Raw genomic sequence first — 23,760 nt, forward strand, 5'->3', positions numbered from 1 at the left:
TCTCCTCAGTAGCCAGGCCGCTAATTTCCACTGGTGTACCTGTGGACAGAGGATTGGACCCTGTGAGAGAAGATCCTCCTGAGGTGGAAGGAACAGGGGCGGTTCCACTGCTAGCTGACTGAGAATTGAAAACCATGCCCTTTTCGGCCAATGTGGAGCTACTAGGATGAGGGAGGTGTTCTCCAGTTGGAACTTCCGCAGAACTGCCGGTAATAACACCGGAGGGGGGAAGGCATAGCATGTCCTGAAATGCCAATTCTGCGTTAATGCATCCACCCCCAGTGCTCCTTCTCCTGCGTTTAGGGAGAAATAACAGGGGGTTTTCGCATTGTCTCTTGAAGCGAAAAGATCCACTTCCGGGGGTCCCCATTTCTCGGATATGAGATTGAAAACCTCCTGGTTGAGGGCCCAATCTCCCTCTCTCAGCCTCCTCCGGCTGAGAAAGTCCGCTATAACGTTCCTTTCCCCTCTCAGAAAAACCGCTGAGAGTGAGAGAGTGTTGGTCTCGGCCCAATTTAGGATGTCTGTTGCTAAGGCCAGGAGACTTCCGCTTCTGGTGCCTCCCTGTTTGTTTATCTAGGCTACGGTAGAAGAATTGTCTGACCGTACCTGTATATGGTGGTCCTGAAGCTCTTTTTTGAAAAACCCGAGGGCCAGGCCGACCGCCCTCAGCTCCTTCCAATTGGACGATCTTTTTAGTTAGTCTCCCCTCCATACGCCCTGCGCTAGAAGGGATCCCAGATGCGCCCCCCAGCCTTTGCCGCTTGCGTCCGTGGTTCCTATCCGTGAAACTGGAATAAGCCACAGACGTCCCTGCGACAAGTTCGCTTCCTTCCTCCACCACCAAAGAGATCTCTTTAATCGATGGGGAACCTGTACTAAGGTGTCTAGATCCTTTTGACTGTGGTCCCATACCCTTAGTACGTATGACTGCAGGGGACGAAAGTGTAATCCTGCCCACTGCACTGCTGGGAGAGTAGGTCAGCAGACCTAGCGTTGACATTAAGGACCTTTTGGACACCCGATGGTTGCACTGGAGAGATAAAACTGCTCTGTCCAGTTTTAGAATTTTTTCTCTTGGAAGAAAAACTTTCAAGAGTGTCGAGTCTAGCAGGTATCCTAGGTACATAATGCGCAGTGAAGGAATGAGACTGGACTTGTCTAAGTTCAGGAGCCATCCTAATCCTGTCAGTACCTTTTTTGTCAGGTCGAGATCCCTGAGCAATTTCTCTGGGGATACTGCAAATAGGAGCAGGTCGTCCAGATAGGCTATAACTGACACACCCTGCAGTCGCAGGAAGGCCATGGCCTCTGCCAGGATTTTGGTAAATATTCGGGGCGAGGAGGATAGCCCGAAAAGGCAGGGCCTGGAATTGTAGGTACAGTATTGCATTGCCCAGGTTTATTGCTAAACGGAGAAACCTCTGAGGTTTCTGCAATAGGGACGTGCAAATACGCGTCTCCGAGGTCCAGAGACACCATGAAACAATTCTGAGGTAACAGAGCCCTGACCGTAAAAATTTACTCCATACGGAATCTTTTGTAACAAATTGACCTGTTTAAGGGCTTTAAATTCAGAATCAATCTGAATTTTCCTGAGGGTTTTTTTTACCATAAAATACATGGGAATAAACCCCCTCTCCTTCCTCCCCCTTTGGTACTCTGCAAACTACATTTTGTAGTTCTAACTCCTTCAGAGCGTCTAACAAGGCCTTGGTTTTTGTCGTGCAGCTGGAAAGCTGCGTGACAAGGAACCTTTGTGAGGGGGGCCTTGTGAATTCCAAGAGATACCCCCTTCTTATGATCCCTAGGATGAACCGATTGGGGGAAATGATCTCCCACTGTGGAAGGAAGGCCCCCAGTCTTCCTCCCACCGTTTTTAGAGAGTCATTGATCTTTCTGTGCTTTTTCAGGAGGGCAAAAAAATTGCCCCTCCTCTGCCCTTGCCTCTTTGGCCCCAGGTTTTCTTCTGTCTCCCTTGTTTAGGGGCTTCCCTGCGCTTTTGCGGACGAAACCCCCTCTTTCTCTATGTTGGGGTCTTTCGTTTGACTGGGAAGGACCTTTTTGTCTGCTGTCCGGTCTAGGACTGTATCTAACCCAGGACCAAACAGTAGGTCACCTGTCAGGGGTATCCCACATAACTTGACTTTAGAGGCGGCGTCGTCCGGCCAAGTCTTCAGCCAGAGGGCCCTCCTGGCCGAGTTAGCCAGGGCCGCTGATCTGGCGGACATACGGACTGACTCTGCCGAGGCGTCTGCTATGTATGCGATTCCTCGCAGAATCGTGGGGAAAGACGCTAGGATAGTCTCTTTAGCCGTGCCAGCCTCAATATGCTCTTGAATCTGGAAAAGCCAGTGTTCTAAATTGCGGGCTACCACAGTAACAGCCATTTCTGGTTTTAAGTTACCGACTGTCGAGTCCCACGTCTTTTTCAGTAGTGAGTCTATCCTTTTGTCCATGACGTCTGATAAGGCCCCCATGTCCTCAAAACGCCAGGTCTGTGTGCCTAGAGACCTGAGAGAAAGCTGCATCCAATTTGGGATTTTTATTCCAAATGGACGCTGGATCCTCTGAAAACGAAAATCTTCTCTTAAGGGAACTAGAGAAGGGCTTTCTTTCCGGATCATGCCACACTTTTTTAATCGTCTCCACCAGAACCTCTTGTACTGGAAAAACTTTTCTCTTTTGATCTCCTAAGCCCTTGTACATAAGGTCATGGAGTGAGAGGGGTTTTTTATCCTTGTGTATACCGAGGGTTGTATATATTGCCCCTAGGAGATCTTCCACCTCCTCTAGGGACAATTTATACCTGGAGATTTTCCTGGACTCCCCGTCCTGGTCCTCTCCCTCTGATTCCTCATGGGAGTCAGAAGTGCCACTGTCTGGTTGCCTAAGCTCCACCCCGGAAGGGCCTGAGACCTCCACTGCCGTAGCCATATTAGTGGATCATGCAGGAGCCGAGCCCTGAGCATGAGGCAGGGTTGAATCCTGCTGAATGGGATTAAGGGGAAGCTGAAACTTCTCAAAAAGCGTTTTAAAGGATGAAAAGGTGGACGACAGCTCCTTTACAGAGGCTGCCAAGCCGGACTGCTGTTCAGAGTCCCTTTCCTTGACCAGGGAGTCTATGCATTCTTTACACAGAACCTTGGTACAAGCTTCCCCTAAACTGTCCCTACAAGAGGCACATTTCTTGACATGAGTGGACTTTGTCTTTTCTGTGGATTTCTGAAATTACATACAGAAAACACATTACATTCAGCAATTTTTTTAACAGAAACAACCCTGGGGGTGTACCTGACCCACCTGTAGGGATCCGAGTCACCCCCACCCCCTGACCACCCAGGGGGTCTGTCCCCCCCTCTAAGTAAGGAACCGTACATGGGGGGGGGGGGGGGGAGACAATCCTAGGTAGAGAGGATCCCTCCCCAGGGAACTCTTACCTTCGGAAGGCTGGAGCTAGCATCCGTATGAGCTGCAGCATCTGCCTTAGACACGACTGCAGGTGGTTGCCTGTGTAGAGTTTCACACTGTCTGCATGTGTAAACCGACTCCTCCAGCCTGAGCCCGGCCCCCTATCAGCACCGCGACCCGGAAACGGAAGTCGCGGGTTAAAGGTAGACGTCCGCCCTCCGCCGGAAATGACGTCGCCGTCGTCCGGCACGTTCCAAACAAAAAAGTGCGGCCTGCACAGCGTACAGGGAGAGCGGAGTGTCCTCCTTGCTGCGGCCCTGTGGACGCGATAGGGGGCCCCCATAGCCTGATGCCACGCTTGACAAGGAAGGGGTGGCTGCTGTTTGCGGGTATGTACCGCCATCCACTGCTTGGAAGCCCCTGCTCCCCTGGGGATGTTTTGAGAGAGGCCACAATCTCCCTGATTGTATCAGCCTGGTTCCCTGCACAGTGTCTCCCCTCCGGAGGAAACACTATTAACTGAGGTCTGGCAGGGGAAGTGAGAGTTTTATGGGCTGGCGCAGTGTTTCCTACAGGAAGAGGAGGAGACTCTCTCTCAATAGTGGCTGTCCTGAATGACATAAAGGGAAAAAAAACGATAGATAGGTGGACCCCCCGCTTTAAGGCTTTAGAAACACTAAACACACACCTGTGTGAGGATAGTTTACCTGCATGTGATGCACCCAATACAGACAAAAAACACAGCCCTCACACGTGTATCACACTCATTGAGCATTTACATGCAGTATCTCACAAGAGCACCCTCTCACATTTTTGAAAATAAATAGTTCATTATATCTTTTTATGTGACAACACTAAAGAAATGACACTGTAAAAAGGAGTGTACAGCTTGTATAACAGTGTAAATTTGCTGTCCCCTCAAAATAACAGCCATTAATGTCTAAATCGCTGGCAACAAAAGCGTGTACTCTCCCAAGTGAAAAAATGTCCAAATTGGGCCCAAAGTGTCACGCTGCCACCGAAGGGCTGCACACACACGATCGCGCGCATACCATGTTTAAATGGACGGCCGTCATGACACTCACCCAGCCGTCATGACACTCACCCAGCCATCATATGACGGCCGGTAAGCGATTAAAGGGGTTGTAAACCCTGTTTGAAAAAATACCTGGCAGTGACCTGCCCCCCAGCCCCCCGTTTTACTTACTGAGCCCTGGAATTTCACCCGGCAGAGACACGCTCTTCCTCTGCCCGGGGTTCTTGGCTCTCGATTGGATAGATTGATAGTAGCGCAGCTATTGGCTCCTGCTGTTGTCAAACCCAATGACGCGGGCTGAGTCCGGCATTCATGTCTATGGACGCAAATGCTGGACTCGGGAGCGTACCTGCAAGGTAAACCCCCCCCGCCTGGGGATCCCAGAAGACAAGGTTCGGGGCCAAAATGAGCTGCACAGTGGAGGAAAGTATGTTTTTTTTTGTTTAACACTCTTGGGCATGGAGTTAACAGGTTGCCACTGGAGTCCTCTTCCACTCCTCCATGACATCACAAAGCTGGTGGATGTTAGAGATCCTGCGCTCCTCCACCTTCCGTTTGAGGATGCCCAGCAGATGCTCAATAGGGTTTAGGTCTGGAGACATGCTTGACCAGTCCCTCACCTTTTTTTTTTTTTTTTTTTTTAGCAAGGCAATGGTAGTCTTGGAGGTGTGTCTGGGGTCGTTATCTTGGAATACTGCTTCAGTATGTCACAGTACATGTTGGCACTCATGGTTCCCTCGAACTGTAGCTCCCCAGTGATGGCAGCACTCATGCAGCCCCAGACGATGACACTCCCACCACCATGCTTAACTGTAGGCAACACACACACACACACACACACTTGTCTTTGTACTCCTCACCTGGCTGCCGCCACACATGCTGGACACCATCTGAACCAAATAAGTTTATTAGATTACTTGAACCATGTCCTGTGGTCTGATGAGACCATGTCCTTAGTCTACTTGTCTTCAGCAAACTGTTGGCAGGCTTTCTTGTGCACCATCTTTAGAAGAGGCTTCCTTCTGGGAGGACAGCCATGCAGATCAATTTGATGCAGTGTGCGGCGTATGGTCTGAGCAATGACAAGCAGACTCCACCCCACCACCCCCCCCCCCCCCCCCCCCTTCAACCTCTGTAGCAATGCTGGCAGCACTCATACATCTATTTCCCAAAGGAAACCTCTGAATATGACCCTGAGCATGTGCACTCAACTTCTTTGTTCGACCATGGCAAGGCCTGTTCTGAGAGGAATCTGTCCTGTTAAACCGCTGTATGGTCTTGGCCACCGTGCTGCAGCTCAGTTTCAGGGTCTTGGCAATCTTATAGCCTAGGCCAGTGATTGCAAACCTTGGCACCCCAGATGTTTTTGAACTACATTTCCCATCATGCTCAACTACACTGCAGAGTGTATGAGCATCATGGGAAATGTAGTTCCAAAACATCTGGGGTGCCAAGGTTCGCCATCATTGGCCTATGCCATCTTTATGTAGGGCAACAATTCTTTTTTTCAGATCCTCAGAGAGTTCTTTGCCATGAGGTGCCATGTTGAGCTTCCAGTGACCAGTAAGAGAGAGAGCAATAACACCAAATTCAAACACACCTGATTCCCATTCACACCTGAGACCTTGTAACACTAACAAGTCACATGACACTGGGGAGGGAAAATGGCTAAATTGGGCCAATTTTGGACATTCACTTAGAATTGTACTCACTTGTTGCCAGTGGTTTAGACATTAAAGCGGACTTCCATCCACAAGGGGAACTTCCTCTTTGTACTTGTGACCCCCCCGACATGATACATTTGACCTGTTTTTTTTTTGGGGGGGGGGGGGCTGTACTTAGTGTTCACAGGTACCCAGCTCCCATTTCCTCTCCTGGCGCCTCAGACCGGAAGTTGACCTCTTCCCCCCCCCCCCCCCCCCCAAATCTTCTGGGACACATCAAGGTCCCAGAAGACTGCCTGGCCATTCATAACCCGCAGCTCGGCTCGCGCATGCACAGGGCACACCCGGCTCTGAAGCCACAGCTGGGTGCCAACACTTGCAATGCCGGCACTGCAAAGAGGAGGGGGAGAGAAGAGAGGCTTCCAGGGGCCGCATCGCTTTTAAATGGGCTGAACTCCGCTTTAATTGCTGTGTGTTATTTTGAGGGGACAGCGAATTTACACTGTTATACAAGCTGTACACTCACTACTTTAAATAGTAGCAAAGTGTCATTTCTTCAGTGTTGTCACATGAAAAGATATAATAAAATATTTACAAAAATGTGAGGGGTGTAATCACTTTTGTGAGATACTGTACATACTAGAGCAGCAAGATTCGTTGAATTATCTAAAACGCAATTTTACCCCCCGGTCCCGGTCTTAAAACAGCATTTCCCCGATTTTATGCAACAAGTGAAGAGTTCTCTTTTTTTTCTGTCTGCTGTCAGAAGTGAGCAAACAAAAAAAACCAAACACACCACACAGTAATAAACAGTAAAGTTAGCCCATTTTTCTTTTTTTTTTGTAGAATATGAAAGATATTAGGCCGCGAGAATCGGGATCTTTATTATGAGAGGAAAAAAAAAAAAAATTTGTGATTTTGATTTTAACCAAAATCGTGCAGCTCTAATACATATAAAGGACAAATGTGCACCCCTGGAGAGGTGCTCTTCTGTCCCTATCCACAGGTAATTACGCCAGATTCAATTACATGAAAAAGCCTCACTGTTCCTGCCTTATGGTAAACATCTGGCTGTACTGCCCACAGCGCATATGCGCTGATCTAAGCAGTGTTCTGCCTTATTTGGCCATGTACACAGGACTTTATACCTGTACATCCGACTGCTAGTCTTAGTAGATATGGAGTGAGAAAAAAAAAAAAAATGAATATTATAAATACATACACACACACACACACACACACACACACACACACACACACAGATTAGCCATAACATTATGAGCACTGACAGGTAAAGTGAAACACGTAAATTATCCATTAGAAAGGCACATAAAAGTGGGTGAGATTAATTAGGCAGCACATGTGGCTTCTGAAGTTGATATTGAAAGAACAAAGTAGGTAAGGATAATGAGCAAGCGAAAGAGTTTACTTTTTAGACTACGATCAGAGCGCATAATCAGATTGTCAGCAGACTATTTATAGTAAAACAGACAAAGTAGGCTTAAACTTGTGCAAACTATGCCACAACAGACGGACAGCAACAGAACCAGAAAACTAGCGCAACAAAAATGCTAGTTCAATCCAGTTCCCACCCAATGATTTCTGCTGTGCCATACAAAAAAAAAAAAAAAAAAAAATATTTGCACAGTTGCAAAGAAAATGCCCATTTTGTCCAATATGATCTCCTATGATTAAAAGTGCCATCTAGAAATCATAATGCAGTATTTTCCTGACTATCACATCACGGTCACTGGATGCCACCGATGACAATAGGTAATTAGGGAAAATAATGCAAAATTGTTGCGACTATTCATCACAAATCACACGGACCCACATCTCAGCAAATTACCAGAAAACATTGTAGCCATCACAGGACAATTGGCAGTGCATACATCCTACAAAGATTCCACTTTTTATTAATGGGATGGGTATACTTGGAACATTTCATAAGTGAATGCAGCATGCTTTTGACATCATTTTGAGATTGTTCAGAATTTATTACTGTTGCAGTTGACTTTCATTTGGCCTACACCTGCATGGAAGAAATATAGTTCTGAAGCAAACTCTCAACACTGGCCCTAAAAAGGTAAGCCACCAACTAAAAAAAGATTCCCAGTTCCAATGCAAGTTACATTTTAACTTCAAGAAAGTAGCTAAACACACAACTGAAATGTATACAAGAGATCCATTGGATCTCCCAAAAGATGTTACCCTGTTAAAACCAGTTTTGTGATCTAGGTGCTCAAAGCATGCAGCAAAGCTTGGGTAAGAATGCAACCCAACTTCTAAGAAGGAGCAGCATAAACACAATGGGCTAGGATTGCTTTCTGCTCAGTGTCCTAATCAGCATTATTCTTTAACCACTTAAGCCCGGACCATTTGGCTGGCCAAAGACCAGAGCACTTTTTGCAATTCGGCACTGTGTCACTTTAACTGACAATTGTGCGGTCATGAGACATGGGTCCCAAACAAAATTGACATCCTTTTTTTCCCCACAAATAGAGCTTTCTTTTGGTGGTATTTGATTACCTCTGTGGTTTTTATTTTTTGCGCTATAAACAAAAAAATAGTGACAATTTTGAAAAAAAAAAAAAAACACGCATTTTTTACTTTTTGCTATAATAAATATCCCCAAAAAAATAGGTACGTTAATCTGCCTGTATGTGCCCTGCTGCCACAGTATATCTGTGTGAGGCAGAAGGGCGCGCTAAAGTTCTGCTAAACTGGGATTTCACAAAAGTATTAAAGTATGTTGTTTAACTTCTACATACTCAACACCATTCCCCCTTCCACACTCCCTTTCCCCCCATACTCACTTCACTTGTGTGGGTGATGAGCCAGTGCCCACATGGGCGGTGCAGTGGTGCAAGGATCTGAAATCCCCACTCCTCCCTTTTAGTGCTTCCGGGACAGATCAGATTGCGAGTCCAACTGGTCAGCGCCCACACAGAACATTGCTCTGATCTGTCCAGGAAGCTCTAGACACACAAAAAAAAAAAAAAAAAAAAAAAAAAAAAAAAAGAAGGGGGGGGGGGGGGGGGGGGGTTGCGCAAAGTTTTTAAATTTCCAAGCCACTACAACAGCTACGTGGGTACATCGAGACCTGGGGTTTGGTTGTATTGCATTTTTTCTGAAAAGGTGAACCAACCATTTAAAACAAAATTCATGTACAAACTAGAATAAAAACATAAGTAAATTAACCAGACTAAATTTCTACAGTCTAATAAAGAGGACTGCCTCGGAAAACATCACAAAATATAACCATTTTTTAAACAAGAAGTTAAATAAGACATTTGTTAACTCATCTTCAGTTCTACTTGCTCTTGAAATTGTGTATTCCCCTTTGTTAAAAATCTAAGACAAGTAAATAGTGAAGTGTGTATTCTGGGCGGTTGACAGTAATGCTTGACTGTGTACCTGACATTCACTAGCACAGATAGATATGGAGAGATTATATACATACACACAAGGCAATGGCATACTAGCACATTATGAGAGGCTTAACTTAGAATGAAGCCCTCCAGCGCCTCAAAGTCACCGCTGACATCTTCCCCTGATCTTTCTTCTGGGTTTGCAGCTCTGGCTACATAAGTGGCCGGGGTCGCAATGACAAAAAACACTCCAGCGCATGCGCACAGGAGCCACCGTTTACGGCACGGGCTCTGAAAGTCCGGCACTGTAATCTGGACCTCAAAGTGCATGCGCCAGTGAGTCATTGTCTACATGCAATCTGAATACCTCCTAAACTGTGCAAGTTTAAGAGATATTCACAGTACCTACAGGTAAACCTCATTATAGGCTTACCTGTAGGTACAAGTGGTTTAACAGAGTTTACTACCACGTTAACGTTCAAGAAGAAGAAAGGATGTATGCAATATATACAGCAAGAGTTTAAAGTCTCTGTATTACTGTATTAAAAAGAAAAACAAATCTATATTTTCTTTTCCATAGCAGACACCCACCACCCCCCACCCCCCCCAGGTTCCCCTTAAACACCAAGTCCTCTGTCAATCCAGCGCTGTGCCTGTCTGCTGCAGCTCTTCACCTCACATCCCTCTATTCACTGGAGGCTTGGAGCCATTGGCTCCTGTTGCTGTCAGTCAAATTCAGTGAGTCTATGGATGCACTAAGCCTTTCTGTGGCATATACCCACATGAGTGCCCCCTTTAGCACATCACTTACTGAGGGGCACTCTGTAAAGAGGAGCTGAGAGCTCTAGCGGGAGACCTCAGAGGAGGAGGCAAGGGGCTGCTCTGTACAGTTTCCTTGCAAAGAACAGGCAAGTATAAAACTTTTTTTTATTATAAAAGTGGAGCCTTTACAATCACTTTAAGTGAACAACCTTTATATATGGATAGAGATCATTAACCGACATCAGCTCCGGAAGGTTTCTCCCCCCCCTTTCATGACTAGGTCGTTTGAGATACAGCACTGCGTTAATCTAACTGACAATTGCACAATGCTATACCCAAATCAAATTTACATCCTTTTTTCTGCACAAATCAAGGAGATAGAGAGATAGATATATCATGCATAAATAATGTCTGCTATACAACCTATCCAAGGGGGTAAAAATTATAATCATTTCTTCATCAATTTAGGCCAATATGTATTCTGCTACATATTGGTAAAAAAAACGCAAGCAGCTTACATTGATTGGTTTGCACAAACAAAAAAAAAAAAAAAAAAAAAAAAAAAAAGAGAAGGTTATAGCATCTATAAACTATTGGATAGATTTTTTTTTTTTTTTTTTTTTTTTTTACTAGTAATGGTGGCGATCAGCAATGTTGCGGCGGACACCAAGTGACACTTTTTGGGGACCAGTGACACTAATAGAATGATCAGTGATAAAAATATGCACTGTCCTGACACTGGCAGGGAAGGGGTTAACATCAGGGGTGTGCTTACTGTTTAGCCTGGATCACATACAGGTACATTAGCCTGCCCAGGGGAGCAGCCTTGCAGCTGTATATATGCAGTATACACTCAACAAGCGGTTAAGAGAAGTATTAAAAAATAAATAAAAAGAAAAACACCCCTGTGTGATCAGTACATTAACCCCTTTACCATGACCCTCTGTGTATGACTGACGTGCTGTAAATCCAAGGCATTATTAGGCTCCATTGTTTTAAGACCCTCAATACTAGCATTTTACTTTATTTCCAAAAAAAAAAAAAAAAAAAGTTATCACTTTGCAGAGTCTACGTAAGATAAAATGGGGCCATTTTAGGGGGTTTGGAAAACTTTTTCCCACCCTTAACAGAGGAAAAAAAAAAAAAAAAGAAGGAGTGATAATGAAGGGGTACTCAAGTCGTTTATTTTCCAACTGTTCTCTATTCAGGAAAAAGGGGACTGGGTACTCATGGTCCAGCTGGCCGAAACTAGGTGGACCCCTTTCTTCAGAAGACCCACTGAGGCAAGGACCTACACCCTACTATTTGGAAGGGAATAAAATACTATGTGCTTGTGGGAAAAAAAAAAAAAAAAAAAGTTAAGAAACTGAAGGACACAGGCTGACGTTCCAGACGGAATAACAAACTTAGTTCCAGCAAAGGGTCTCAGCCCAGAAGGCAGGTGTGGAAATAAGTTTACAAGGGTGTTCTGACCAAGGTGCCCTACTAAAAACGAAGTGCATTTCCTCACAGTGAAATTTCCTGGCACCCTGATACGTCACTCCAGGGGCACAAAGCATCAAGGGCTTCTCAGCCCAGCCCCAGGTCAGACAAACTTTCCACCATTCAAGAAAAGCATATGGAAAGCTAAGCAAAAACTAAAAATGTTTATTCACCAAGAATACATCATTGTTTACTTTTAATGAAGCTGAAGGAAATACCTGCAAGATAATCTTTACAAGAGACAGAAAGATTTTTTTTTGCCCACTGTTTTAGTGCAGACATTAAAAGTAAAGTTCAGAATTAAAAAAAAAAAAAAAAAAGGGTAGGTGTGCGAAAGCCATGATGAAAGGAGTTGCATTTAATTATCTACTGCCATAAATGCGTAAAAATATAGGACAGAATTGCTGCAAGCTGAAAACTTAAAAAAACAATTAAATGGCTCTGTTACCTGTTAAATCAGCATGAAGCGGGTTGATCACTGCTCTATCTGCAGGTCAGTAGTTTCTACAAGAATGAGCACCAGAAAAGGTGAATCTGAGAAATGTGTCTCAAGCAGTGTTGCACACGTTGGGAACCAAGGGGTAAAAGGACCTGAAATATTAAGAGCAGGTTTTAAAAACACAATTTACTATATAAAACAATCTAAAACAGGCATGGACAATCTAACCCAGAACTAGCAGCCAGATTTATAAACCAGCACCACACAACCTGCTTGTGACTATAGGTAGCTTTAAAAGAATGTTTTTAAGTAACGCAACTGACAATAAGTGGTTTGTCTGGTCCATTATAGTAACTATAGGCAAAAATGTTTCTCTCATTTTGGAGTAAGGGAGGGTTTTAAACCCAGTTTTTTGCCATCTGTGTCCCATTAAAAAGATTTCCCTTCACTTCCCATTTCATAGCCAAAACAGGAATGGAGGCAAACCCTCCCATGTGAGGGAATCCCCGTTTGTCGCCAGAACAAATGTCCCCATTAGAAAATTTCCTCTCCATTACTGTCTGGGGAGAACCCAAAATTCAGGATTTTCTTTTGCTTTCACTGATAAACCGTAAACAGGACAAAGAAAGGGTGAATCTCACAGGGTAACAGAACGCAAGAAAAAAACAACTCTGCAAGACAAAGGCATAATGAGCTAGTATGCATAGCATACTAGCTTATTAGGAAATACTCACCTTAGATGGAAGCCCCCGTATAGGTCCATGTACACAGCTCCGGCTGGCGACATTGCATTCGGAGTTACTTCTGGGCAGACTAAACCCTCTTTTAACGCATACTGTTAAACAGGATAGTTTGGTTGGTTGCAGGCTGCTCGATAAGATGAGCTGGGAATTTCTTTGTTTTTGTTTTGCCCTTCCAGGTGCTCCTCGCTGCAAATGCCAGTTATAGAGGAGGGCAGTGGCCATTTGTTTGTACTAGCAAGGACACAGAGAATTTCACATAAAAGGAAGCCATACAAGAGCAGGAGGCTCTCATACAAGTACATGGCACAGCAGGTACATATCAGGAATATGAAGTGTTGGGATAACAAACACTTTAAAGTGGATGTAAACCCTAAGGCTTCATGTACACGGGACGTTTTTACAACCCCTCCTGAACGATTTAACTTGACAGATAGTAACCCACGTTTAAAAATGGTCGTTTTGCCACGTTTACATGCCGCATTTAGAAGAGTTTCTAAAAAAAAGTCTATAAACGAAACGCGGCTAAATGCAGGTTACCACGTTCGTGATAGGAGTAGTCTCCCCCTCTCCCCTATAACATACTCCCAATATTATTTTCCCCTTAGCTTCATCTCTTTGGAGCTCTACCCATAAGGATTCTATCTCCTCCCTAGCTCCCTTATTGATGTCATCTCTCACATTCACTTGTACATTGATATATAGGTATACCCCTCCCCCTTTTTTACCCTCTCTATCCCTGCGATAAAGGGAATACCCTTGAATGGTTGCCAGCTAATCATGGTGCAGTCTGTCCCTTCTATAGAACTGGTGACCGACTGAGAAGTCAGCCCAGTTCTCTAGGAACCCAAACCCCTCCTCCTTACTTCACCAGCTCCTCAGCCACTTGTTTACTTCCCCAATCTCCCTCTGCATTTCTGGTGTGGTTCGAGGTACCGGTAGTATTCCTGAGAATACCGCCTTGGAGGTCCTTTTCAAGTCAGCTGCTAAGTCCCTAAAATCGTTCTTTAGGACACTCCCATCTGCCTCTGACTGCCACTGGTGCCAACGTGCACCATGACAGCCGGGTCTTCCCCAGCCCCTCCCAGTAATCGGTCGACCAGATCAGTGATGTGCCAAACCCGAGCGCCTGGTGGACAGCATGCAGTTTGGTGTTTCAGGTCTGTCACAGATTGCCCTTTCTGTCCTAAGAATTGAGTCCCCTACCACCAGAATCTCTCCATCCTTTAGCTTCACTTCCCCCCAGTCTCACTGGAGGAGTTCTTTCCCTGGCAGCTAGGAGAGGCCCTCAGCTCTAGCAGTGCTAGTCCCTGACTGGTTTAACCAATGTCACTCAATGGAGCGTACTTATTCAGCCCAGGATCGGCCTCCCTTGGCACTATCCCCCTCTATCTTTCCTGTGTTACCCATCTACTCGTTTCTAGTGCCTGCACCTTTTTGTCTCCACCCGCCCTCTGCTGGACCCTGCCGGGTACATTGCCGACTCTCCTTTAGTATGGAGGGTCTTCTCAGTGCTGACAGTTGCTTTCCTAGATTCAGAACCTGGGCTTCCATTTTGCACAGCAGTTTATGGCATGGCTCTGAAGGAATGGTAGGGGTATGCTGTTCCTTCAGAGCGCATGCACCGGTGATGTCACTGGTGGCATCTAAAATTAAAAACCTATACAGTGCACATTTAGGAAATATTTACTGTACCTATTAGGCAAGTCATCTTATAGGTAAAAACCATGCATGGGAGTTTACTCCCACTTTAAATAGGACAAACAGAGGGTGAATCTTGACCAGGAAAAAAAAAAAAAAAAAACACACACCTTTTGTCTTTAGTTATGCTTTAAATGCTCGCTTAGGTCCACATGTTCCCTATGCTCTGGTGGTCGCAGGTCCTCAGATGTCAAGGCAAATGCAGTGCCCCTATTCCTGCATTGGCCGCAAGGCTGCTAAAGTACACTCCACTGCAGCACAAGGGGTACAGAGAGTAGCAGATCAAGTAAAATGAGGGGTCTCTAAACCTAGGCCCACATTAGGCCTCAGCAAGATTTTACCCAACCCTCAGCAACCTTGGCTGGCAATGGATACGCTGGTCTGTATTAAACTACAGAGCCAGGGAGATCCACTACCAGCCGTGAACTTCCGAGTCCAAGTTACCCACTCCCTCCGCCATGGTTGATTGGTAACGCTGCTGTCACCCTGTAAGAACATAATAGAATAGCAGGGAGGATCGCTGTACTAACATCAGATAGTTAGTACAGCAGCTCCGACCAAAGCTGTCTTTTTTCGTTCAGCCCACTGGGTCAAAAGGAAAGTCAAATGAAATGCATTTAAAAAAAAAACAATATGGTTAAAGTAGAAGTCCAGCCTGAGCTTTTTAGGCTGGGCTTCTAAGGGTCACATGAGTGCAACTAGTTTTGCACTCCTGTGACCCATTTTCAGCAGAGAGCGGTCTGAAATCCGCTCTCCGCTGACGTCACCAAGATCAGTCCAGGCACCACATCATCCCAATGTAGGAAGTCTGGATCTGACAGTTGCCTGGACTGATGACAGTCTCAGCGAGCCGATGATGGCCTCTCCCCGCCTCTCCGCAGCTCAGCGCTCCAATGAGCAGGAGAGGAGAGAGAACCGAGCCATCGGTGGCTCGGTTCTCAGTGAAGAGGTGACGGGGGACAGATGCAGCATCAGTCTGATGCTGCATCCACCTAGGTAAGTATGAAAAAAATAAAAGCACACTTTTTAAAAGAGAAGAATGGGGGGGGGGGTTGGTAGTCATAAGTAAACATAACTATCAGGAAGAAATGGAAAGACAATTATCGGATTCCGATACAGATCAGTTAAAAAAAAAAAAAAATCCTATTTTTGAATATTTAAAAATGAACTGGATTATATATTAAAAAAAAAAAAAAAAAAAGGGAAAGGAGAGATTAACTAGGAAAGAAGCTTTATACCCAAATCCTATAACGTGTAGGACTCCCTTTATTTCCCTTTTAACAAAAATCCAAAGATCCGGTGGGACCCCATGGCAGACCCATTATTTAAACGGGAAAAAGTCTATATGCTCCAGGTTGGGTCAATACACAGACTTTTTTTTTTTTTTTTTTTAAAACCGTTGATGGTCCAGACTGAGGCATATATAAAAGATACTAAAGACATTATCCAATATCTCGGGTCAATTGAAGGGCTTCAATCATGTATTCTGGCCACAGCGGATGTAGGCACACTTTACACCAGAGGTAGGCAATCTTGGACCTCCAGCGGTTTTGAAACGACAAGTCCCATGAGACATTGCAAGACCCCAACAAACACAGGCATGATCCCTAGAGGCAGAGGCATGATGGGATTTGTAGTTTCACCAAAGCTGGAGTGCCGTTGTTGCCTACCACTTTACACGTCTATAGGACATAAAGAAGCCTTACAATCGGTAAAGTGGGAGTTAGAGAGTTCTAACATTACTGTGAGCCATAAAAAAGTACCTTTTAAAATGTCTGAAATTTTGTTTTGGCCACAATTTGTTATAGGAGATAAGTTTTATTTACAAACTCGAGGTGTAGCCATGGGGGCCAGGTTTGCACTTAGTGTACAAACTGGTTCATGGCATGCTGGGAGGCAGAAGAGATTCTGTGCGAGTGTCCAGAGGAACTCATGTTACAAGAGGTATATAGATGACCTGCTGATTTGGAAGGGAGACCGACAGTCCTTTGATGAGTTTAGGGTGGGAATGGACAGCAATTTGAAAAATATTAAACTATCTTGAACTGTCAAATAGTCTATTTCGATTTAGAAATATTTAAAGATCAGGACAGGTTACTGACACAAGAAATCATTTTAAACCCACTGACGGGAATGCTCATCTGCCCGGGGATAGTGGTCACACTACCTGGCTTAGTAACATTCCCAAGGGACAATTAGAATACATAGAAATTGTTTTAGAAAATAAATAAAATCTGATTATCTTCTAAAGTCCTGACCAATATATTCTTAGAAAAAGGTTATGATCCTTTATCCATTTCCATAGATAAAACGGAGTGTTGGAGATGGATAGAGAATTGTTACAAGATGGCCACCAACGTACTAACCTTGGGTTTGAGTATAAAAGTAATCTTAGATTATAAAGTACAGTTCAAAAAGGTAGAAAGAATTGAGAACCATTGGAATATTCTAAGAATAGATAGAATATTAGGACCCCTTCTGCCAGTACATCCTAGATTTATATTATAGAAAAGCCCCTACATTGAAAGATCGATTGACCCCTGGAGTCATGGATCCACCTTAACCACCTCAGCCCCAGAAGATTTTACCCCCTTCCTGACCAGAGCACTTTACAATTTGGCACTGTTGCTTTAACCGACAATTGCGCAGTCATGCAATGCTTTATCCAAACAAAATTTGCGTCTTTTTCCCCCACAAATGGAGCTTTCTTTTGGTAGTATTTGATCACCTCTGGGGTTTTATCTTTTGCGCTATAAACAAAAAAAAAAAAAAATTACAATTAGCGTATATTGATTGTAGAAGCTATAACTTTTTCGCAACCCAAACTATGGGAAAGATTTATGGCATTTTTTTTTTATTTTTTTACTAGTAATGACAGCGATCTGCAATTTTAGCGGTATTGCGACTAACAGATCGAAGACTTGACACATTTTTGGGATCATTGACATTTATATAGAGCGATCAGTGCTAAAAAATGCACTGATTACTGTATAAATGTCACTGGCAGGGAAGGGTTAACTGTGTGGGGATGGGACCAACTATGACAGATTGCTGTCCTTACTTTGTAGGAACACACGATCTGTCTTCTCTCCTCTTGACAGCGTCCTGAGGACGTCATATGACACCCAGTCAGGATGTTTAAACCACTTTGCCGCCGTCATTCTGCTATATGGTGGGCGGCAAGTGGTTAAAAAAGGAGGTTAAGTGTCCATACCAGTTATCTTCATTATCCCCAGAGGGGAACACTGCTGATTTGACTCTTGTATAAGGTGAGCAATGTTGAAATGTAGTGCTAATCGTGAAAAATTTAATAAATAAAAAAAAAAAAAAAAAAAAAAAAAAAAACTGTGCAAAACTCAAATCTAAAACATTCTGAACCCCATCTGCGTGTAGATAAGAGAACGAAAAAAAAATAAGTCCCAGGTAGGTCAGTCCAAACAGAAGGCAAAATCCACCCAGGCCGAACAGTTGAAGAAGGGGGCTGAGCCTCCCTGTGTTCCAGCAGGGCTTCAATCAGCTCTGCTCAGCCCCCTTCTTTTCTTTGCATACCTTCCAGGATGCGAGTTTGGTTTGGCATTTCCATCTGTTCACTAACGGCTCAGTGGTTGTCGTTACCATTGAGACCCCATCGAGAGATCTCTGGACCTCCCTGGACCCCTTGGATCGTTCCTGTGGATCTGCTGATTTGGATATCCATGCCTGACTGACCTGGTGTCGCCGACATCCAGGTCCACTGGTTCCGGTAAGAGTAATTAATCTCATTTTACTTTGGATGCCACATTTCTTTGGATGTTGTATATTATTCAGTTCATCACCTGTTTCCCTATGAGAACTGTTCAGCTGGGGTGGATTTTGCCTTCTGTTTGGACTGACCTACCTGGGACTTATTTTTTCATTCTCTTATTTACACCCAGACGGGATTCAGAATGTTTTAGATTTGAATTTTGCAGAGTTTTTTTACCATTAGCGTTACATTTCCACATTTCTCTACTTTATGAATTTTTGTCACATTCTTATGTAGCAGCTCACCATTTTCTTTTCACTGGTTAGCACAATAATTATTCGCACTTTATAAGATGAGCAACCTGTGAAACTGGTGGAGGCGAGCACATAGCATTTTTTTTTTTTTAATCTATACTTTGGGTGAAAGGATACAAGTTTGGATCCACTTCAGTCACCATTTATTTGCATGAACTTTGATTCATTCACCACATTCAGTGGACTTAGTCATGTTTGCACTTATGCATTTATTAAGTTTTATAATACATTTGATTCATTTAATATAACCGAAGAACCCTACATTTAGAACTGAAAGGATTAAAATATGATGGAAGATTGATGATCCATTTAAAATCTGACTTTCGCTTTCAACTTTTTTTAGTACCATTGCTCTTTTGTTCACCAGACCAATGCTTTATTTCAAGTGACATCCCTAGCTGATCCTGCTCCACCAAGATATCTGCTTTGTGGCAAAGCACAGCCTCTTAAAAAGCTATTGCCACCATCTCCATGGAAAGCGCATACTAAAATGAGCAAGGTATGGAATTTCTATTTAAATAAATTAAGGTTACGTGGCGCACATGCGTGAGATGAACAGGAATCCTCGATGTGTGTTTCAGACAGGAAACACCAAGGGTAAGTGTAGGGCTGCAACTAAGGATTATTTTGATAATTAGTTGGCCGATTGTTTTAATTAAATCGATGAATTGGCTAACCTTAAAAAAGGTATGGTGTATAATTTAGTTAATATGTATATAAAAAAAAAAAAAAAAAAAAAAAAAAAAAAAAAAAAAGAGAGGAAGTTTATTAAATATCTATATACAGTGGTAAATCTAAGACCCCTTTCACACTGGGGCGGTTTGCAGGCATTATTGCGCTAAAAATAGCGCCTGCAAACCGCCCCTAAACAGCCTCCGCTGTTTGTTCAATGTGAAAGCGGTGCGCTGGCAGGAGAAGAAAAAAAAAAAATCTCCTGTCAGCCGCATCTTTGGAGCGGTGAAGGAGTGGTGTATTCCCCGCTCCTAAACCGCTCCTGCCCATTGAAATCAATGGGATACCGTGGCTATACCGCAGGTATAGCCGCGCTATACGAGGGGTTTTAACCCTTTTTCGGCCGCCAGCGGGGGGTTAAAACCACGCCGCTAGTGGCTGAATACCGCGGTAAAACAGCGCTGTTTTACCGCCAACGCCTCCTACCGCCCCAGTGTGAAAGGGGCCTAAATAGCCAACTACAGGCGGTCCCCGAGTTACAAACAAGATAGGGACGGTAGGTTTGTTCTTAAGTTGAATCTGTTTGTAAGTCGGAACAGGTACATTTTTTAAGTGCAGCTCCAGCCAAAAAAAAAAAAATCTATTTTTAAGCTTTTTGGATAGCATAGGGAAGGATTATCACCCCTGTAACATTTGTTTTGCTGTCTGTGCCCCTGTTCAGAAGATTTCACCTCACTTTGTCCCAATAATAATTGGATTTTGAAAATTTTGGGTTGTTAGGGAAACGTGGACTGGGGATAAAGCATCAGTGGAGACACCTTTTTCCCATATTAACTCTTACAGGAGTGAATTTCCCTTCCTATGGGGTAGATTTCATCTCACTTCCTGTTGTCTCCCTCAGTTTGTAAGTAGGAGTCGTTTGGAAGTCGGGGACCCCCTGTATATGGTTAGGAAGCGAAATCTGTAATCCACTCTGAGAATAACATACAGAAGAGATATACTGTATAAACACTATTAGGAGGTGGAATCTGGTAAATATCAGACTCAGATCAAATTTTTTATTTAAAGAAAAAAAAAAAAATTAAAGATTGGTTTTCCCGATTTTCAGACAGAACTGTAATATATTATATGCTGGCCATACGAAAACTATTTTTTTTTTTTAAAGAAGATTTTCATTTTAACCGCTTCCCGAGCAACCTCCGCAGTTATACTGCAGCAGGTTGGCTCCCCTGCGCGGGCCGACGTAGCTATACGTTGGCTCGCGGGATTGGGATAGCGGGCATACGCTGCACAACGGAGGTGCCGGTGCTCGAGGCCGACGGTTGCGATGATCGCCGCCCATGTGCTATAAATCTATCCCCTATAACTTTTGCGCAAACCAATATACCAAAAATATGTAGAATACCCATCGGCTTGAACTGAGGGTAGAGTGACAGGAGCAAGCAGGGAGGAGTGGGCGAGTTTTTTTTTTTTTTTTTTTTAAATCGGCCACAAAAATCAACATCATATATCAGCCGCCCCAATTTCTAAATATCGGCCAGAGAGAAACCCATATCGGTCGACCTCTAATTGGCATAGTGATCAAACGGACTAGTCAGCTAGTGCTACAGCATCTCCTTCAGATCATATTTTAGATGCTTTCAGGCAAATTCAGGTCACCAAAACCTCCATAGGAAAATTTTCTCTTACTTTTCTGGGGACAACCCAAAATGTGGGATTTTTTTTACTTTCAATAATAATGGAAAACATGACAATCCCCTCAACAGGCACAAGGACAGCAAATAAAAAAAAATAAATAAATATACATACATACATTACTTTTGCTTTGAGTTATAGTTTAAGGCCCTTTTTACACAGGCCAGATGCAGTTTCTCAGCAGGGGATCAGTCTGTTGACCCCGTTGAGCGGAGCAGCTGGATGACAGGTCCATGTCCATTAAAGTGGATGTAAACCCAATGTCATTCTTTCTAAACTACTGCCATAGGGGTTATCTATAAGGATATACATGCCTCCTGCATGTAGCTTTACCTGTCAAATGTCTCCCCTCTGTCTGTTATGCAGAAACTGCATATTCTGTGGGTGGGTCTGTTGTCTGGAGCTCGGTGGGTGGAGTTGTGATGTCAGTAGACTCCCCACCCACCTCTACACTCCTTGCCAATATACATTTTCTCCTGTTTATTTCTAACACTGAACTTCTGCTATGATCTCTAACATCCAGCGAAAAGACAGGAAAGTAACCACATGACTTCAGCATGCCAAATCATGGTGAGGTGTGGAACAGCCAATCCTTGCAGAGCTGCTGAAGAAAGGAGTGGGGGAGGGAATTAAAAAATAATGCCTGTGTCTGAGGCTGTCACTCACAGCAAGGGGGAGTATTTGACAAAGTTTTTCTCAGTTTGTCAAGATTTTTCTCACTGAACAATAAAAGGATTGCTCAGAGATGGATTAACTCTGTGTGGCAAGACTGGGCTCAAATGATAGGAAATCTTATACACAAGAAAAAAAGACCTCTCCTGCGCTCAGGTGTCCATGAACTGGATATGTGGTGCAGCCACCTATAGAAGTAATGCCTAGCGTCTTGCAGCCCTCATTTGAACAATGGGTATTCAAGCTAAAAAAACAGAAAAGAGGGCACACCAACCTAGTGCATTACCACTGATAAACTTTAATGCAGCATAAAAACAGTAAAAATTATACTCACAAACGAGCTAATAAAGATAGCTTTCAAAAGGGCGCAAAAGCGCTATTTCTGTGGATCGACACCCCAGGACCTGTTGCCGAGAGGATCAGACCAGCGCAAATGGCTGATGGCTTACGCGTTTCGGGGGAGCACCCCTTTCTTCAGAGCCTAAGCGGGCAATGGTTGGTCTCTCGAATTGATCTCTCTATAAATGAATGTATGTATGTATGTATGTATGTATGTATGTATGTATGTATGTATGTATGTATGTATGTATGTATGTATGTATGTATGTATGTATGTATGTGCCTGTGTCTACCCCACCCAATTAGTGACAACGCCCCCTCCCACAGATATTAAGCACCACCCACCCATTCGGGTTAACCCTCCCTATCCCATCCCTCTGAGTGTGATTCCTCATTTGTAGCCAAAATATAGAGGGCAAACATCACTCTACAGTGGCTTGCGAAAGTATTCGGCCCCCTTGAACTTTTCAACCTTTTGCCACATTTCAGGCTTCAAACATAAAGATATAAAACTTAAATTTTTTGTGAAGAATCACCAACAAGTGGGACACAATTGTGAAGTGGAACGAAATCTATTGGATATGTTAAACTTTTTTAGCAATTAAACTGAAGAGTGGTGCGTGCAAAATTATTCGGCCCCTTTACTTTCAGTGCAGCAAACTCACTCCAGAAGTTCAGCGAGGATCTCTGAATGATCCAATGTTGTCCTAAATGACTGATGGTGATAAACAGAATCCACCTGTGTGTAATCAAGTCTCTGTATAAATGCACCTGCTCTGTGATAGACTCAGGGTTCTGTTGAAAGCGCAGAGAGCATCATGAAGACCAAGGAACACACCAGGCAGGTCCGTAATACTGTTGTGGAGAAGTTTAAAGCCGGATTTGGATACAAAAAGATTTCTCAAGCTTTAAACATCCCAAGGAGCACTGTGCAAGGGATCATTTTGAAATGGAAGGAGTATCAGACCACTGCAAATCTACCAAGACCTGGCTGTCCCTCTAAACTTTCAGCTCAGACAAGGAGAAGACTGATCAGAGATGCAGCCAAGAGGCCCATGATCACTCTGGATGAACTGCAGAGAACTACAGCTGAGGTGGGAGAGTCTGTCCATAGGACAACAATCAGTCGTACACTGCACAAATCTGGCCTTTATGGAAGAGTGGCAAGAAGAAAGCCATTTCTCAAAGATATCCATAAAAAGTCTCGTCTAAAGTTTGCCACAAGCCACCTGGGAGACACACCAAACATGTGGAAGAAGGTGCTCTGGTCCGATGAAACCAAAATCAAACTTTTTGGCCACAATGCAAAACGATATGTTTGGCGTAAAAGCAACACAGCTCATCACACTCAACACACAATCCCCACTGTCAAACATGGTGGTGGCAGCATCATGGTTTGGGCCTGCTTTTCTTCAGCAGGGACAGGGAAGATGGTTAAAATTGAGGGGAAGATGGATGCAGCCAAATACAGGACCATTCTGGATGAAAACCTGTTGGAGTCTGCAAAAGACCTGAAACTGGGACGGAGATTTATCTTCCAACAAGACAATGATCCCAAACATACAGCAAAATCTACAAAGGAATGGTTCACAAATAAACGTATTCAGGTGTTAGAATGGCCAAGTCAAAGTCCAGACCTGAATCCAAATCGAGAATCTATGGAAAGAGCTGAAAACTGCTGTTCACAAACGCTCTCCATCCAACCTCACTGAGCTCGAGCTGTTTTGCAAGGAAGAAT

General features: G+C 44.0%; 1 protein-coding gene across 2 annotated transcripts in view; it reads right to left on the bottom strand.

The window, feature by feature from the left end:
• Positions 1-23,760, bottom strand: part of CNOT6L (CCR4-NOT transcription complex subunit 6 like) — a 159,227-nt gene that overhangs the window by 122,667 nt on the left and 12,800 nt on the right. For both annotated transcript variants that reach the window (XM_073597399.1, XM_073597395.1), the window contains exon 2: positions 12,175-12,317. The gene's annotated coding sequence lies outside the window, so the exon portion shown is untranslated. The remainder of the gene's footprint in view (positions 1-12,174; positions 12,318-23,760) is intronic.

This window comes from Aquarana catesbeiana, linkage group LG01 (genome assembly GCF_042186555.1).
Source record: "Aquarana catesbeiana isolate 2022-GZ linkage group LG01, ASM4218655v1, whole genome shotgun sequence".
Classification (NCBI taxonomy): Eukaryota; Metazoa; Chordata; class Amphibia; order Anura; family Ranidae; genus Aquarana; species Aquarana catesbeiana.